This window comes from Mesocricetus auratus, unplaced genomic scaffold, assembly GCF_017639785.1.
Source record: "Mesocricetus auratus isolate SY011 unplaced genomic scaffold, BCM_Maur_2.0 contig_11614_pilon_obj, whole genome shotgun sequence".
NCBI classification, from domain to species: domain Eukaryota; kingdom Metazoa; phylum Chordata; class Mammalia; order Rodentia; family Cricetidae; genus Mesocricetus; species Mesocricetus auratus.
In genome coordinates this window covers 1-15,702 of record NW_024432621.1, presented here as the reverse complement: position 1 = coordinate 15,702, position 15,702 = coordinate 1, and the positions used below count along the sequence as shown (strand labels likewise).

Here is a 15,702-nt window from a genome sequence, read left to right as displayed (position 1 = left end):
CACTTTTCAGATTTTTCTGTTCTGAAAAAATAATCTTGCATGACTGAATGTAATTGCATTAGCTAATTGTAAAGAGAAGCTTTTTCCTTGAGAGAAGCCTTCCCGCCAGCCTGGTTCTAGAGCCGCATCAGTCCCAAATAAACACACAGGAGGCTATATTAAATATGAAGCTGTTGGCCTTGCTTGTTTCTTACTGGCTAGCTCTGACTTAAGTAACTACCCTATAATTGTTAATCTAAGTATGTCTCTTACCGGAGAAGTTTCCAGGCTTCCTACCCCATGACGTTACATCTGGACTCTTGTGTTTCTCTTACCCAGAGACCTTCTGGACTCCTAGTCCCTCCTATCTAGATTCCCTATTGGCCAGACAGTGCTTTATTGACAAATGCACAGGACTTCCCCAACAGCTAATGATCTTACTAAAGTCATGGTATTCACATTGCCTTCACTATGCTTTATGTCCTCAAAGATTATTGTTATACACAAATATTTTAACAGATTGATTAAACACTACAGGTAATACTCTTGTATAAAAACTACCATGAAGTTAAAACAATACCATGCTTACTACATTTACAGGATTTCTCTGAAGTATGTTTTTTTCTCACGGTTTCAAAGATTACTGCTACATGCAAAGGCTTTACTACGTTGTTTTCATACATAAGATTTCTATCCAGCATGTCTTTTATGTATTCAGAGGACTCTGTTGTATAAAGGTTTTATCACATTTATTACACTTGTATGGTCTCTCTCTCCAGTATGTATTCTTCTTTCATGTACTCGGAGATGACTGTGTTGTGCAAAGGCTTTATCACACTGATTACATTTGTAGGGTTTCTCTCCAGTATGTATTCTTTCATGTACTCGGAGATGACTCTGTTGTGCAAAGGCTTTATCACACTGATTACATTTGTATGGTTTCTCTCCAGTATGTGTTCTTTTATGGTATTGAAGACTAACACGGTGTGCAAAACCTTTATCACATTGATCACATTTGTATGGTTTCTCTCCAGTATGTTTTCTTTCATGAGTTCGGAGAGAACAATAATGTGCATAGGTTTTACCACAATGACTACATTCATAAGGTTTCTCTCCACTGTGTGTTCTTTTATGCATTCGCAGAGCACTGTGCTGGGTAAAGGCTTTATCACATTGATTACATTCGTAGCGTTTGTCTCCAGTATGTGTTCTTTGATGGTATTGAAGACAACTGTGCACTGCAAAGGCTTTATCACATTGATTACACCTGTATGGTCTCTCTCCAGTATGTGTTCTTTCATGTACTCGGAGATTACACAGTTGTGCAAAGGCTTTATCACACTGATTACATTTGTAGGGTTTCTCGCCAGTATGTGTTATTTTATGGTGTTGAAAACTAACATGGTGTGCAAAATCTTTATCACATTGATCACATTTGTATGGTTTCTCTCCAGTATGTGTTCTTTCATGAGTTCGGAGAGCACAATAATGTCCAAAGGTTTTACTACAATGACTGCATTGATAAGGTTTGTCTCCACTGTGTGTTCTTTTATGTGTTCGCAGAGAACTCTGCACTGCAAAGGCTTTATCACATTGATTACATTTGTAGCGTTTCTCTCCAGTATGTATTCTTTGATGGTGTTGAAAATACCTGTGCACTGCAAAGACTTTATCACATTGATTACACTTGTATGGTCTCTCTCCAGTATGTGTTCTTTCATGTCTTTGCAGTTGACTGTAATATGGAAAGGCTTTACCACATTTATTACATTCATAGGGCTTCTTGCCAATATGTGTTCTTTTATGGTCTTGAAGACTATTGTGAGATGCAAAGGCTTTCCCACTTTGATCCCATTTGTAGGTTTTCCCGCCAGTATGTGATCTTTTATGGTGTTGAAGGCTACTGTGGTTTGCTAAGCCTTTATCACACAGATTGCATTTGTAAGGCTCCTCGCCATTATGTGTTCTTTCATGTACTTGAAGATAACTGCAATTTGCAAAGACTTCATCACATTGAGGATATTCAAAAGTTTCCTCTGCAGTATGTGTTCTTTTCTGCATTTGCAGACAGCCGTGGCATGCAAAGGATTTGTCACACTGAATATACTGAGAGGATTCTTCATTAGTATGAATGTTTTCATGCCTATGAAGATAATTGTTAATGGAAATGATTTACCATGTTTATCACTCTGATGAATTGTTTTTACCATATGAATTTAATTTATAATTTAGTTCAAGTATAAAGAGGAACATATCTTAAGGTTTTTACTTTGCTTGCATCCGTAGTGTTTCCCTGCATTTTGGTTTGCTTTGCATCTTTAAAGATACCTGTGCTAGTAGGAGCCTTTATTAACACAGTTCACCATGGTATTCAAATAGCTATGGCCCCCAGTAGACTCATGTGTTGAAATGCTTGGCCCATAGGTAGTGGCACTATTAGAATATGTGAATTTGCTTGAGTAGGTTTAAACTTGATAGAGAAAGTATGTCACTGTAGAGGTGGGCTTTGAAGTTTTATATGCTCGAGCTATAACCAGAGTATCACTCAGTCTCTGCTACATGCAGCTAAAGATGCAGAACATATCTAACTCTTTAGCACTATTTATGCCTGCATTCCATCATGTTTCCTGCCATAATGATAGTGAACTAACTCTCTGAAATGCTAAGCCAGCTCCAATTAAATGCTTTCATTTGTATGAGTTGGTGCAGCCGTACTGACTCTTCACAGTAAGCTAAACTCTACATAAGGCACTCACACATATAACATTCTTCTATATGAGGTTATTCATATTTTAAGAGAACAGGGAGAACTTGAAGTTTACCACATAGATTGCGTTCATAAATTATTATGTCCTGAGGTAAACTTCATTTGCAAAATGAGCCAAATCAGGATAAACAAAAGAATTTCCACATTCCTAGTACTTATAGGGCTTTTCTGCAATGTGAGCTTGTTGATGTATTCCCAATCAAGTTAAAAAACTAATTAATCATTAACTTATGTCACATTCACAAAGTATACTCAAAGTGGAGACTACTACATTTTCTATTAGGTCTGGGAGAAAAATGTTGTTTATTTCCATAACGCTATGCTTCAATGGATTGTATCCATTGTTTCACATGAAAGGCTTCCATATCACATTCACACAGTTTGAACTTTTGCTTCACATAGATATGTAGTATGGGGTTTAAATATTCTCCAGACGAATACTTTGGTTAATCCAAATCTGCCTATGGTATAAAACTTAGCACAGTCAATAAATGTATATGAATAACATGAGCTTTACTCTTGATTATTTGCTTATTAGAAAAGTTTGAACTTATGTGTATTACCTATGTAACATGTGTGTTTTGATATATCTTTGTATTAGGAAACTAAATGCATTGGAAATTCTATGGCATAGTTCACATAGGGCTATGGTTTAAACTGTGATATCAGGTAAAGCATTGTTTCCTTGTCTTCCTTCTATGAGAAATGCATTTCAAACACAAATTCTCTGCCTGACATTGAGGTACATGATTTGGTACTAACTTAGTATTCAATACATAGTAAATAAATAAAGCTATGCTTGTTTACACTATTGCTTCTCTTTAGCGCTTCCAGGACAGATTAAAATTTCTTCAGAGGCACAAGTCTGTGAGGCGGCAGAAGACAATTACCTTCCATGTTGTGTAGAAATCTGATGAGGTTCTTCAATGTTATTGTCTTCCCAATCATAGGCTAAAATATAATACCAGAAAATGTATGAATCATGTAAGAAATTATGCAATACTTAGGATATTATCTTCAGTGAACCACATAACTATGATTTATTAACACCATTCTTCCTCTTTCTCGATCAAAATTTAAAGTGACAATCAATTACCAAGAAAGACTTGCCCTCTTATTTAAAACAATGAAGTAAAATTCATAGTCTTACCTATATCAGTGAGGTTTCTGTATGTATCCAGCATCACTTCTTTGTAGAGATTCTTTTGGGAAGGATCCAGCAAAGTCCACTCATCCCAAGTGAAATGTATATGTACATCTTCATAGGTCAGTGCATTCTAAAACATCCAATATACATGTATAACAGAGCAAGATACTGACAACACTGTAAATGTAAAACTCTTCAAAAATATATTCATATAATTCTGATGTGTCTCACACTTATTCCATGACAGAAGTTCTAATGCAATAACCACATCATTTTAGAAGGAAACTGAATAATGATACTCACCTCTATCATTTCTGCATATTTTGAACAGAATATAGGCCTGCATGAGGGATATCTATTAACAGACATAAGGACAGTGACAAGCAACAGATCAAGAATACTGATCACACCTTAGAGAAATCAGATGAACAACTACTATCTAGAAAAAAGATGGGTGAGGTGGTTGTTTTGGCTGCTGCCTTTAATCCCAGAACTCAGGAGGTCCAGGTAGGTGCATTTCTGCTCTGGAACAATCTTTTTGTACACTATGAATAAGTGTTACTCTCACTGAGTAAAAAAGAGCTCACTGGCTAATAACTGAGCAGGAGCAGGTTAGGGGCAAAAGCAGACCAAGAGCATGCTGGGGGTATGAAGGACAGAGTCACAGTCAGGGTAGGGCCACCAGACAGAGGGAAAAGCAAGAAGGACACACTGTACTGAGAAAAGTTACCAAACCACATGGGATAACATAGATAAGACACATCGGTTAATTGAAATGGAAGAGTTAGCTAGCAACCAGTCTGAGTTATTGGTCAAGCATTTATGAATAAGATTCTTTCTGTCTTGGTTATTTTGGAGTGGGCAGTAGGGATTAAAAAAACAAAAAACCTCCCCGTACAAATTGCATTCCAAAGGATGGGAATTTCTGAAAGACTCAAGAAAGCTTTAAAAAAGCTTCTAATCTGACAGAAACATTTTGAAACTTGACTTATTAGTCTTGTGTTTCTCAGGCCAGCCACAGTACTGAGTCCCATTTCCCAGCAGATGCTTGTGAAAGAACCAGCCACCAGGCACCCTGCACTACAGCTGTGCACTAAGATAAGCTGTGATAGCAGCAGCTGACATGGTGATGTAAAATTGGTCTCATTTAACCAGAAAGAGATTACAGATATGTAGTAAGACTGAGAGAGAGGAGAAAAAAACTTCTAAACAGTTTATAGTGTGTTTAAAAATATACATAGGCTTGTGAGAGAAAATAGAAAATATAGTAAATTAAAAAAGAAATATAGTTTTAAAATAATAAAATCCTTAATAAGGGGGTAAGTAATGGTATTACCTATGCAGCTTCAACCTATACAACTTGTTTGATTATATAAGCTAATAATCACCAATAACTGCTATACTTACAGTCAGCTAGGTTTTCAAGCTCATACAGAGATATATTTCAGATAGATAGGTTATATTCAAACCCTGCAGAGACCTACAGAATATGGTATTTAAAATGTTCTGATAACTTACACTTTTCTAAACATGAGATATGTCTGCTCCTAGTGGCACCAATCTATTTCAAAAGAGGATGATGGCCATTGAAGAAACTCCATATGGTGTTCTCCCTCCCTCCTTCCTTCCTTCCTTCCTTTTCCTTGGATTTTTGAGGTAGGGTTTCTCTGTACCTTTGGCACCAGACCTAGAATTTGCTCTGTAGTCCAGGCTCGCCATGGACTCCCAGATATCCACCTGTTTCTGCCTCCCAAGTACTCTGATTAAAGGTGTGTGCCTCCCCTGCCCAGAGAGTTCTCTGTCTTTATGGCAAAACCTAGCCATTGGGGCAAGAAGCTGCACTTGTCTCAGCTGCTAACAATATGATGTCCAAAGTGGACAAGCAGGACACAAATAAAAGCAACTGTTGAAGTAGGTCAAGACATGGTAGGACAGCCCTTCAGAACTTCCTGCTTCTAAAAAAAAGTCTCTCAGATATTTTAGATCTTAGGTCAAATTTAGATGTATCAACATCACAGAAGAAGCTAGGGTTACCAGGCTTTGGTGGCACACGTCTTTAATCCCAGCACTCGGGAAGCAGAGGCAGGTGGATCTCTGTGAGTTCGAGGCCAGCCTGGTCTACAGAGTGAGTTCCAGGACAGCCTCCAAAACAATAGAGAGAAACCCTGTCTTGAAAAAAAAAAGAAAGAAAAAAGAACCTAGGGTGACTGCCTAGATAGCCAGATGCCTGTGTCATTAGGTAACATTAAATCATTCTGGAGTCTTCGGTGAACCCCAGATAGTTATAGTTTTTCTTATTTATGATTGAAGGCAAATTAGGTAAAAAATGTTGGACTTCCAAAGATAAGGTAGATAACAGAGCAGTTACCCTGCTTTTGCCAAATGCAAATGGCCTAGATATTGTAAATGTAATTCTTACTTAATTGTTTTGGTTATATATGGTTTTTATGTGACAGGTAAAACCTTCATTTTACTAAGACAAGAAAAGGAGAAATGTTATGCAACAGTCTTTTTTGTACACTGTAAATATGTATAACTCTCATTGGGTGGTAAAGACCCCATGGGCCTTAGCTGGACAGGATGAGGTTAAGCAGAAAAACAGACTAAGAGGATGTTGGGGGGAAGAAGACAGATTTGCAGTCAGAGGAAAGTCACCAGAGACACAGAAAGAAGCAAGATGGACATGCTGTACTGAGAAAAGTTACCAAGTCACATGGCAAAGATAGATCAGAAATATGGGAAATGTAAATGTAACAATTAGCTAGTAACGAGCCTGAACTATCAGCAGAGCCTCTATAAATAATATTATGATTCCATTTTGCTTTTTAGGAGTGGGTGGTCAGGATACAAAAATTCTACCTACATATCTCATTGGCTTGGATGCCAGAATGGTCTATGAAAGGAGATTCGGGACAGCAAGAGATACATATTAGGACTCTGCCTACCATGCAAACATCAATCAAACAAATAAACAAGATAGAAAGAACTCAAGAGATTTTTACCGAAGTTCCTACACAGAGTTATGTATTCACTCCAGTTCTGTATTCATCTACCAGAAACCTGAACTGTACCAATGTAAAATGTTAGTAAAAGGGAGGGAGAGTTTGAAACGTTATAGAGGAGCAGATGGATATATTAGAAATGAAAATGGTGATCCTAAATTAACAGGAAAGTACAGGAGAGATAGCTCAGCAGTTAAGAGGTCTTACTAATCATACAGATAGGTGGGCTCAACTAAAACACTCACATGGGTGCTTGCTACCCACTACTCTGAGGTCAGGAGATCTAAGCCAATCCTCTGAGTACTGTGGGGACCAGGTACACATGTAGTGCATATCCAGGTATTCAGACAAATTCTCACTTATTCAAAAAATTTCAAATCAGATTCAATAAATAGGGGGACTGTCACACATCTGCACTCCAGTGACTCAGTGGCCCAGGTACTACTATTACTGTATTAATACATGCCATTCTGAGATTTAGGATGATACCCTTTGCCAAATTCCAAAAGATATGGGTGAAGCTCGGCACACTATATGCTAACCACACACAAAAACCCACTTTCCAGGCCATCACCCATAATATAAAAGCAAATAATGCCAGACAGGTTGGCCTCACCTTTAATCCCAGACCTTGGGAGCCAGAGTCAGGAGGATCTCTGTGATGAGGCCAGCCTAGTTTACAGAACTATGTTCAGGACAGCCAGTTCTGTGCAAACAAAACTTGGCTTCAGAAAAGAAACCAACAAAACCATCAGATTAGCAAAATGTCTTTGCATTTAATAGCAATTGCTTCTTCTGTATCTTATATGACTTAGGGATAGAGTCTATACTGGTGTTAAAAGGTATGAGAGTGCCGGGTGATGGTGGCTCACACCTTTAATCCCAGCACTCAGGAGGCAGACGCAGGTGGATCTCTGTAAATTCAAGACCATCCTGGTCTATAGGAGCTAGATCCAGTGCAGCTGCCAAAGCCACAGAGAAACCATGTCTCGAAAAACCAAAGAGAAAAAAGGGGAAGAAAGGTATGAGAGCATGAGAAGGACTCTGGCTCATCAGTTTCAACTACAATAGAGTGGAAACAAAGAAATGGGAATGGCTTGAGGCTATTCAGACTCCAATCCCATCTCCAATGAGGGTTTTCATCCAGAAAGTCTCCTCCTACTAAAGATATTATAGGCACCCCAAAGACACCACGAAGGAATGATAAGTATTCAAAGACATTATCCTGTCTGATGATGTCTTTCATTCAATCAACTACATTCTGACACTGGCCAATAGAGAGCCATGGTCAGTCCAGGTGAGAATGCAGTTAGTCTACATTTAAGCTTCCTCATTGTCTACAGCAGCCCCTGCATTGCTCAAATGTCTGAAGTCTCGAAAACACTAAAGGAAATCTCCTCACTGTGAGTTTCTGTGAAACCAGGAAACTGTTGGGGACTGCTAGAACCTTGAACAAAATGGAGTCTGTCAGCCATTTCTTGGCCTTCTGCCTATGTGATTGCAGGCATACATGCCCTTGAGACAAAGGAAAAAGTTAACCACAAAAGTTCAATTTACACAGGGCAGCCCACCTGCCTAGCCAGTGGGAAGAAACCCTTATAGAACAATTGCCTTTGTTGGCAAAAGGTTAATGTGTTCCTTTGGATGCTTTTACCACAATGATAGGTGGAAGTAACCCTTACAGAGCAATTGTCTTTGTTAACAAAAGGTTAAAGTGTTCCTTTGAATACCTTTTACCCCTCCCTAATTCCTGCACCTGACAAGCATTTGTGGAATGCAACTGATGCAAAATTACAGCTCTGTCTTTACCTTATGTGGTGTACATTTGAGTTGAGACTTGATTGGCATGCTTGTACCGCCCCCCTGAGATTCTCTTCCTATAAGAACCATCTCACCCCAAAAATAAATGCTCTTGATCAGCAAAAGTTGTCTTGAGCCTGCTGCCCTTAACCTCTTGAAGTTTGCTTTTTAAGATCGGATCTGCAAGACCCACCAAATTAGTAGCGACCCTCATCACCTCATCCCCGCGGGGCAGGGGTCCCCTCCGGGGATCGCAGGAAACAAATTATATCTTTCCAATATACAATGATGCAGAATACCCACTGCCATTCCAAAAGAGAGGAAGGGGCACATAGTGACTGAAGACTGCACCAAGGCAAGCCTGAAACCCAGAAAGGCAAACATCAAACACTGTAGCTCTGTCTCACATGGTGTTTCAGTTTTAAAGGACTTTGGTGGCTTTATCTTTGTATCATAGCTCTCCTTGTCTACTTCTACTGCCTATGTGCGTCTCTCCATGGTTGTCATCTCCGAGAGTACATCTCAACATCTTGTGGTCTCAAACTGCAACCCCATCTTCATGCTCACACTTCGATGCAAAGAACTCTCACAGTTTCCTAACTGGGGACTTGACTATGCCAAACATAAATGGGTGCAGCAGAGATGAACTGAAACCACAGACTAATAACTCGTGGCCTTAAACGTTAAATTTTCTTGACTCCAAAACCAGAATAACATGGGCGATCCTACCAAGTTTGCTGCTCAATTGGGATGGAACCACACTTGTGCTTGAGACTAGGAACTACTTTGCCTAATCCTTTCATTAATTGAAGGCTTAGCTGGATGGAACATTACCTTTGGGGCTACAACAGCAGAAAAGGGCCTTCTCTTTAACGGTAAAACTCTCATTGGAAATTCTTCCTTGTTTCTGCACTAGATTGTCATCTTAATCTACCCAATGCTGTTTTTCACTACAGCACACAGAGTTTTCTTTATTTCTGCCCTATACAGTTTTTTTCCCTGAAATCCTAACTGAGGAATCAGTAACAACTATCTAACAGATTCAATATTTCATCATAGAAAACAGCCCCACTATATTTTTAAATTCTTTCTTAGGCAATGTTTCAGGGCTTGGGAAGAATTAGAAAGATCTTTAATGTCCCACAAATGACCTGTTGCTCAATTTTTCACGGAGTGTGTCTTTTTCCCAATGAAATCCTAGAATGTCGACACCCACGGTGCACTACTCTCACCACTCACACCTTCCCACTCCTATAAGAGCAGCCCCTTTGTCTCTGCCTGCAGCTTCAGAAGACTCTTGGGACCTAGATTATGATACCTATCACATTCCTCCAAAGACAGCATTCCCAGGTTCTACCCAGCAATAAAACCACTTCCATTTTCCCTGTTTTGTTCAAAATTGTTTCTCTGCAGCTAAGATTAAATTCTCTAACCAAAAGCATCTCAGGTAATGACCAGCAATACTTGACTGATTCTGACAGCCCATTTTTGTGGGAGCTTAAGGCAGCAACAAGTGAAGTGAAAACACAGGGTAAATGTTATTTCCTGGCTTTCTCTCTTGCTTGCTCACTGTGTCATGTTCAGATAGCTCTCTTATCAAGTCCAGGCCCACCTCCTTCGTGATACCGCAACTCTCAGTGGAGGAGCTTCCACATCAACTATCAATCAACAGTCTCTCAGAGACATAGCAGGTTCTGAGTACTATATGTAAAACCACTATGAAGACAGATGGCTGGGGAGTTGGGAGAAGCACAGTTGGGGGTATAAGCCCAAGAGTGCTATAGGTGGTTCTTGAGGTAGACGTAGTCCAAATTTTCTGAGGATCACTATGCTGATTGCCAAAGTAGTTGTTCAAGTCTGCACTCACAACAGCAGTGCATGGGTGTTCCCCTTTCTCCACATCCTGGCCAGCGTGGACTTTTACTTCTGTTATCGATCTTACCCTTCCTACAACTATGAGATGAAATCTCAAAGTAGTTTTGATTTTCACATCCTTGATGGCTAAAGATGTTGAATATTTCTTTAAGTGTTCCTCGGCAATTTTAGATTCCTCTGTTGAGAATTTTTCTATTTAGATTTGTACTCCATTTTATATTGCAGTGTTTGCTTTGTTGATGTCTATTTACCATCCTGAGAAGGTCAATACAGAACCACAATATACAAACATCATATGTACTAATGTATAAGTGGATATTAGTAAAGAATAACCACAGTACAATTCACAGACCCACAGAGGTCAAGTCACCAGGACATCTGAATTGGAGGACCCATGGGTCTCCCTGGGAAGAGGAATTAGCACAGATTTTGTGGGTAGAGTGCTGGCAGGTGAGGATGGGAGCAGGAATGATCAGATGAATAAAGGAGGGACACAGAGAGAGTACATGCGGAGATCTGGAATCAGTGGGTTTTCATGGTTTTATGTGGACAGTCATCTAATTGAACATTCTGGAACCTCTGAGGGTGAGCCTACTTAGGACTCCTAGTAATCAATATGGATCTGTGATGGGAAAAAATCCTTCTGTGTATGTTTCTCTTTGGTTAATGAATAAAGCACTGTTGGCCAATAGGGAAACAAGATAGATGGGACTAGGAGTTGAGGAGGATTCTGGGAAACAGAGGCACAGTCAGTCACAATGTAGAACCTGGGAGAAGTAAGAGGCCCGGACCCTTTCGTCGGTAAGAGAAGAGCACTTGGAAATACTTAGATTAGCAGTTATATGTTAAGATTTAAGTCAGAGCTAGCCGATAAGAAATCAAAGCAAACAGCCAAAAGCTTCACAATTAATATAGTGTCTCCAAGCAGCTGGTGGGAAGACATGAACCAGCTCTCTTCTCTAATCATATAAAGTGTATTGTGGGGGGGGGGGCGCTTGGAAAGCAACCCATAATCACCCAAACCCCAATACCTGGACACCAGCATAAGAGCCCCATTAACAACAGCCAGGACAGTATGTCATTCCAGAGTCCAGCTATCATACTATAATATTCCAACACAGCTGAAGCTGAAGGAAAAGAGCTGGAATCCAACTTCATGAAAATCCCTTACAGAAAGTGAACAAACCAACCAAAATATTTGAGAAAATTAAGAAATCCCTTTAAGAATAACTAGAAAGCCATGAAAAAAACATACAGTTGAAAGAAATGGATAAAACTATTTTAGACCTAAAAATTTAAATAGAATCAAATTTTAAGAAGGACAAACTGAAGGAATTCTAGAAATGAAAAGTCTAGGGAAGTGAACAGGAGCTACACATGCAAATTTCTCTAAAGGATTGCAAGCCACAGAAGACAGACTCTCAGGCATTGATGAAAGGATAGAAGAAATAGATTCACCAGTTAAAGAAAAATTTAAATCTAAAAACTCCTCAAACATAACATCCAGAAATTCTGGTCTACTATGAAAAGATCAAACCAAAGAATGATAGATGTAAGAGAAGAAACCCAACTTAAAGGATGAGAAAATATTTTCCAATAACTGATAGTGACATTTTTTCCTAATCTATAAAGGACAGTAAAAGAATACAGCCCACAGAATTAGTTACGCAGGTCTCAGAGGGACTCACCAAGAAAGAAGCAGCAATCACTAAGGCTACATGGGTCGGTGCTAGTGCTTCTACATACATGCTATGGTTGAGCAGGCTGGTGTTTTAATGGGACTGCTAACAGTGTTGGGACTACCTCTGACTCTTTTCCCTGCTCTTGGGAACTTTTCTTCCTATTTGCTTGCCAGATTCAGCCTTTGTATTTAGTCTTAATTTTATTGTTATGCAATGATTGGTTGATATCCTTTCGAGATCTGTGCTCTTTTTGAAGAGAAATGTAGGGTGAGATCTCGGGGAGAAGGAAGCAAGAGAGGGGATTGGGAGGAATGGAAGGAGGGAAAACTACAGTTGGGATATTTTATATGAGAGTGGAATCAAAAATAAAGAGAGGGCACAGTGATTGGACCAAGGAAAGACTGAAACTCTGCAAAGACACACAACATTCTGCAGCTCTGTCTGACACATGGGGCTCCAGTTTCAATGGGCTGAGACAGCTCTATTCCTAAAACTTTTCATGCATGCCAACTCTCAGCTACCTCCACGCCCTGTATGTACCTCTCCATGGTGCATGTCTAACAGCTTGAGTATCTCAACATCCTATGGTCTCAGAACAGTCTTCATCTTCACAGTTTCATGTAATCAACTCTCACAGTCTCCTCACTGGAGAACTGACTCTGCCAAACATGGAGACATCCAACAACGCTGAAACAAACCCACAGACTATGAATCCATGACATTTCTATTCTTTACCTTTCGTGTTTCACATAGGAGTACAACACTGGTGATTCCCCGGAATTGAGCTTCTAAGTTATGATGGGTCCTGGCATACTTGGGCCAGTGTTGCAGTAGTCTCTGTAGGAACTTGCTTCTTGGGTCTAGGGATTAGTTTGCCTACTCTGTTCGAAAACTGAAGGGTTAGGTGAATGGAGTCGTACCCTTAGGGTACCTTCCTATGTTTCTAGTGCACAGCAAAGTTCTTTGCTTGAATGGTCCTAAACTTGTTGAGAATTCCTGCCTCTTTTTCACCAGCAGACTACCATCTGAAACTATCTAGTGCTGTTTTATTCTAAAAAAAAAAAACTCCAGACTTTTCATTTCTTTATGCCCCACTGTTTCTTTTTCATTATTTGCCTGAACGAGTCACCAATAATAAAAATCCATGTGACCGGGCGTTGGTGGCGCACGCCTTTAATCCCAGCACTCGGGAGGCAGAGGCAGGCGGATCTCTGTGAGTTCGAGGCCGGACTGGACCGATAGACTCCGAAACAATACAGAGAAACCCTGTCTCGTAAAAACCGAAAAAAAAATCCAACAGAATTAATATTTTATCTAAGTGATCAGCCCATCTTCTTCACTTCTGCCATACTCAATTTATCAGAAAATGGAAAAAATAAGAAAACTTTGGGACCCATATTTTAAAAAAAGTCTCTAGCTAAGTTTTTCATGGAATCTATTTCCCACTGAAATCCTACGACCACTACCTCCAGTGTCTGAGTTATGTTCAACACTTCATATTCCAAGTTTTACCTCTATGTGCATCTTTCTAAGGTATTTACCCGCTAAAGACCTAATATTGTTAACATTCCTCCAAAAGACACCATGAAAAGATACTTTATGACAAGAAAATCACTTTGGTGTGCCGCTTCCTTAATGTGATTAAATTCTCTACCCAAAAGCATTTCAGGTGGCTGGGCGTTGGTGGCACATGCCTTTAATCCCAGCACCCCAGCACACGGGGAGACAGGTGGATCTCTGTGAGTTTGAGAGCAGCCTGATCTACAAGAGTTAGTTCCAGGACAGCCTCCAAAGCTACAGAGAAACCCTGTCTTGGAAAAAAAATAAAAGCATCTCAGGTAATTACCCAATTTATTTGGCTTATCCTGCCAGATAACAACCCAAAGAATGACAAGATTTCAATCAAAATCAATTTTCTCCTTTGCCAATAACAGAATATGGTTTGGGCAAGAAGGGCTGTTCCACCAGAGTTGGAGAGATTTGCTTAAGGTCTTCTATGTTTTTACTTTGTAGAAAATAATTTTTACTACTAAGAGGATCTTATTCTCTAATAATGAAGAAAAGGATATTATTAGGGTCACATAGACACCATTTTGTTCCCTATGATTGAGGACAGGATACAAGTCAGTTCAGGAAAGGAAAACTTTTCCAAATCAAGGACAAGATAGCACATTTTTTTAAGCAACAATTTATGACTGGCATTATACACTTAGAGCAACTTGTTTTACTTGATATGATTTCTAAGCAACAAGCTCTCAGATAGAAGTTCATCCCCATTTTGTGTATGTCTGTGTGTAGGAGACAATGAGTTCCATGTGCATACAGGTGAAATAAACAAAAGAGGATGTTGGATCTACTTACCTGCTGTGTAGTACTTCTATATACTATGAATGTGTACCACTCTCATTGATAAATAAAGAGCTGGTTAGTAAGTAGCCAGGCAGAAAATACAAGTGGGACAGTCAGAGACATAGAATGTCCTGGGAAGAAGGAGGATAGAGTCAGGAGAGTCAACTACCAGATGGAGAACAAGTCAGACAAAAAAAAGAGATAAAGGTCATGAGCCTCAGGGCAATTATATGGATTAATAGAATGGGTTAAGTTGTAAGAGATAGTTGATAACAAACCTGAATGATTGGCCAAGCACTTGTTAGTAACATTAAGCTTCTGAGTGATTAATTATTTGAAAGAGGAAGAGGGATTGGGCAAGACACAAAAACTGCCACCTACATATGGCGCTCAACCATTTGGCAAGAACCTGAGAACGCTTTTAAAAAAAGGATTCTAAACACACAAAAATGGAGCCAAACACAGCATCTTTTCAGAGATCCTGCAATGGAGCACGTAAATTGCTTTGTGGGAGCCGGGCATCGGTGGCACATGCCTTTAATCCCAGCACTCGGGAGGCAGAGGCAGGCAGATCTCTGTGAGTTCGAGGCCAGCTTGGTCTACATAGCAAGTTCCATGGCAGCTTCCAAAACAATACAGAGAAACCCTGTCTTGAAAAACCAAAAAAAAAGAAAAAATGCTTTGTGGGCAGTGGCTTGCATGCTGCTTAGGGGCAACATGGACCCCAAGATTTGGTTAAGCAAGACTCCTGTGGTACCTTTCTCATAACCTAAGCTCTCAAAGACCAAGGAGCTGGGCAGAACCACCTACTAAAGCCAAAGGCTATGGGACTATCCATGCTTGTTCAGCAATTTGTAGACTCATGTGGATCAGAACGGGATTACAGGTAGGCAGAAAACACAGATTCAGATAGGAAAAAAACACAACTACTGTTTAAAAAGAAGTCATCTCTTTGGGATCTCCTAGCCTGGGGACTGTGGACAGGTCAATTCACTCCCAGTAGCCCAAGCAATCCAGACTCTGCTGACATCCCTGTGCTAGTCCTGCCCCCACTCAGGGAGAGGTAGACTAGCCCCAGGCGGATCAAGCCAGCCAGAGTCA

The 15,702-nt window shown here is 39.8% G+C and overlaps 1 pseudogene; it reads right to left on the bottom strand.

Moving 5' to 3' along the window:
* Positions 1 to 283: 283 nt before the first annotated feature.
* On the bottom strand, positions 284 to 4,023 carry LOC101830077 (annotated as a pseudogene).
* Between the last annotated feature and the right edge of the window lie 11,679 nt (positions 4,024 to 15,702).